Here is a 4,457-nt window from a genome sequence, read left to right as displayed (position 1 = left end):
TTTGACTATAAATCAAAGAGTTATGTAACCAGTCACTCTGTATTTCGGGCACTAAAGAAGTTGACATATTCTACCTGTCTTTCTGTTGCCAGACGCCTTAATCCCGTAAGGGGTGGCCGCAAACAAATCGCCTCCATGGTCCCCTACCATTTCACTGCCCTGCTTCCGCTCACACACCCCTCTCTCATATACCTCTCCATTCCATCCCTCTATCTCAATCCTTGGCCTCCCTCTTCCTATCCTCCCCTCCACCTCACTCACATACGCTCTCCTCGTCAGTCTCTTGCTTTCCATCCTCGCCATATGGCCAAACCACCTCAGTGTATTTCCCCTAACGCTTATCTATTACATCCACATCCACACCACAACGCTCCTTCACTTGACATATTAACAGTGCTATTTATCAGTGTAACCGGGACTGAGTAAGGAGTGGGGTTGAGAGGGTTGCATCTCCTGACTGTAGTGGCACATCTCCCATTATTGCATCACTTTGCATCATCATTCACTGTCACCTTCACCACAACCATCCTTCCTTCAGACCCTTTGCCACTCACTTCCACTCATTACCAGTCTTTTACACCTTCATCTACACTCACTCTCACTCACCACCATCCCTCTCTCAGCGTTCCCGACATACAGTCTCATTCCCTTCACTTTCACTCACCATCACTCTTTGTCATGCTGCCTTTAACTTCACCCTCTACTCCCTCAGTCACTTAATTATCACTTGTTACTTGATGTCATTCTTTCTTCATCACCTTTACTATCACTCGTCTCGCGTCCATTCACCAACAGACAGCAGAATCATTTTAGTAACAAATACATATAAAATAATTACCTCTATCATCTCTTGGGCGTTTTATATACTGAGAGAGAGAGAGAGAGAGAGAGAGAGAGAGAGAGAGAGAGAGAAAGCTATGTACTCTAGGTGCCTTTGGGGAATTCGTAAAAATTCCTTAGCGATTTATTCTACATTTAACGCTTCAGTACTCTCTCTCTCTCTCTCTCTCTCTCTCTCTCTCTCTCTCTCTCTCTCTCTCTCTCTCTCTCTCTCTCTCTCTCTCTCTCTCTTGTATATTATTTATCCAACCTACATCCACGAAAAATCAATATAAACAGGATTCAGTGTCACTTCAGGTTCGAATATACAAAATAAATCGCAATGAAAAAGGAGCTACGAAGCTTCCAGTGCCCTTGATTGAGTTTACCCCTGAAATCATTGACTAAACATTACCGATATTGTGATGGTACTGAGAAACAAGGTAGGCCTCAGTACCTACCAAACCGGAGCCTGTCAACCCTTTTATGGCCAAAAAATCATGGTTTTGATGCCAGTTCACAGCAGACGATTTTATTCATCTGAGAGTAATTTTAATGAGTCATTTAGCCAAAGAGTATTAAGGTTATCATCAACAGTCTCATGGTCGGGAGAACTCTAGCACCGTATCCTTAGAAATACCAGACCAATATATTTAACTGAGAGAGTCATAAGAGTGTTGGTGTGTTAATACCTTGGCCAATAACCCTTACATGACCACAACAACTCTAGTACCCTGTATCAGTTAAGGTCATGGCCATCTGAGACTCTGAATTACTACATTGAAGCTTATTAATTACTGAAAACAATTATTCTCAAACATGCCCACCCTAACACACCTCTACATATGAACCTCCCCAGTTGGATGATGTAATTTATTTTCTATCCCTCCAGCTTTCAGAGGAATTCTTTCAGTTTAGGAACGACTCTCTATGATGGGGTGATTACCTAGGCGTGTATAAATCCCTGTATTGCATGGCGCCTCATCATCAGCTGAAGAAAATCGTCTAAAAGCACAAAGAACATAACTTATAATTCGCAACCCGACTACAGTGATAAATTTGGCAGAAAAAGAAGAAAACAGATATTATTAATCGACAGTCCTAACCTGAATACTGTGACAAAAACGCAAAAATGTAAAGACAGGTTTTGTCACGTTTCAGTAGTCTTCTCAAGGTTAACTAGAAACGTCTGGCGATAGTCTGAGTAAAATGAAATAGGAGTGGTAGTACTGAAGGGACAAATAATTCAGTCATCGTGCAAAAGGGGTTAAAAGATCACCACTTTTCACTCCATATCCACTGACTGTGATATTAGTTTTGTAGGTAACACTGTAGAGGATCAGTAGACAGATGTAGCTACGTTTCTCAAATTTTCCGTCATCGACACCCTTGCCTAACACACACCCTCACTTACCCACATCCTCACTCACCCCCACCCTCACTCACCCCCACCCTTAGTCACTACAGCTCTCACTCGCCACCACCCGCACTCACAACCATCCTCACTCACCACCACCCTCACGTTCCACAAAAGCCCATCCAGAATGAAAAAATATATGGTGGCTGGCATTCGGTCGTCTTTGATTAAATCCTCACCAAAAGTTAATCACACCTGCCCATCCGCATAGTTGCTTTTTCCTGAAGGTTTGTTAAAATTCGTACAACTTTTCGAGGCACTTTGGCAACACACACACACACACACACACACACACACACACACACACACTGGCAAAAATTATATCGCCTTGCCTTGTTAAACCCGGGCGATAACTACGACATCATTATCAACATCTTAACCCAATTTTCCATGTTAACACTGGGCAAGAAGACGAAGACCAAGGCTCCTTATCTCTTTGGAGGATGTTTTAGACAAGTAATCTGAACCCAAGTACAGTATTTTCTCCTTTATTTCGTGAGATGTACACTCATAGTTACTAATCTCTGACCAGAGAGTTAGCCAAAGTCGTGGCCAGGGGTAGGCTGCAAAATCAGACACACTCAGCCATCGTTCCAGAAAGGTTTAGTGCTTTAATGAACAATTTTCAAGCATCACTGAAACGTTTTCGCTTCACATGTTACTTTTCCCAGCAGGTAATATATATGCATTTTAAGAAATAGACATGAAGGTTGGTCATAGTTGTTATTTTTAGCGTGTAATGAGTGCGTGATGCTATCTGACATTCATACTGTGTTTTATTAATCTGTTTGTTATTTCACTGACCTATTTCTTGAGGCGAGTCTTTAACCGAGCAGTTGATAGGTAACAGCGGAGAAATATCCACCACTAGCACAGCAGCTGGCATCCACACGACATATTCTAAGTAAGTATGCTTTTTAAGACTTGAATCATTGACAAAAATTTACCATTACTTGCTACCATGAACTGAATGTTTATTTCTAGTGATAGCATGCCCAGTTACCATCCAGTGGGGATGGTTGCGCTATTCCTACGTGACGTCTTAGCTGAATGCCCCCTCTGGTTAAAAGGGTTGCCAGTTAATGCCGTTAATTCATAAATAATTACTATACAGTATATGATGCTAATACCCACATATAGTGGCACATGTTTATTTTTCATTCATTCATTGCCAGACGCCATGTATCCCAAACGGGGTGGCCAAGGGCTTAGAGTTAATTGTTTTACAGGGAGGGGCACTAATCTTCCACCAACCCCACTTGACACGTAGGGAGAACGTTATGCCAACAGCATCTGGTATTCCTAGGCGGTCACCCATCCAAGTACTAACCAGACCCAACGTTGCTTAACTTCGCTGATCAGACGGGAAGCGGTGTACTCAACGTGGTATGCCCACATGCAGACTAATTGAAGAAATGTCGGACCCTGTCAATAAACAGAGATTAGTATATTATGGAAAAAGAAACGATAGAGATATGAGCAGAACGCGTCAAATCACCTGGACACAGTTTTTTGCCCCGCCCAGTAGTGCAGAGGCTGTGTCCGAATGAGTGGCTCGTGTGTGGTCATAACACTGCCCGCCACGTGTCTTTGGTCAGAGATTAGTAATCATGATTGTACATTCCCATGTACATTTACTGGAACACAAATGGTAGGTGATGAGGTGGCTGCATCTCTACACCAATGCACAGAGGGTTGTTCATCCACTTATTCCCAGTCCTTGAAATCACATTTGGTGCATGAAGGAAATGTCTGAATGTACACAGCTAAATTCATGCTATTGTTCTCCCAGTGACAGGAATACATACAGTACAGCAGTACAAAAGTACATACATACATACACTCACGCTCTGTATATACATACACACAAATACACACCTGCATACATACACGCATAATAGCACACAAACATATTATTTACATTTAGTTAACAACATCATCCTACTTTGGAATGCTAGGGCTAGGAGCGGTGTTTTTAAAATCTACAGCATGAAGACGTTGATAGGCCAAGACTTCTGTCATTCATTTGCAACACCTATACCGTTACTTCGTCTGATCATCCACCATCCCACATTATCTAGTGAAGTCAGATTTGGCATAGAATAATCGGATATTTTCAAACTCCTTCACGTGCTAAGGAAAGTCTTGATAATCGTAGTCTGCTTTCCTCCACACAGCTTAACTTTTATATATTAATTCTGCACATTTTTGGTCAGGCTAA

General features: G+C 42.1%; 1 non-coding gene across 1 annotated transcript; it reads right to left on the bottom strand.

Annotated features, from left to right (window-relative positions):
- Positions 1-3,517: 3,517 nt before the first annotated feature.
- LOC145394491 (5S ribosomal RNA) lies at positions 3,518-3,636 on the bottom strand. The gene has a single exon (XR_013896430.1). It is a non-coding gene; the product is annotated as a 5S ribosomal RNA (ribosomal RNA).
- Between the last annotated feature and the right edge of the window lie 821 nt (positions 3,637-4,457).

The sequence above is a fragment of the Coenobita brevimanus genome, chromosome 3 (assembly GCF_032717465.1).
Source record: "Coenobita brevimanus isolate Jiangsu-jjx chromosome 3, ASM3271746v2, whole genome shotgun sequence".
NCBI lineage: Eukaryota > Metazoa > Arthropoda > Malacostraca > Decapoda > Coenobitidae > Coenobita > Coenobita brevimanus.
This window is presented reverse-complemented; position numbering and strand designations above follow the sequence as displayed.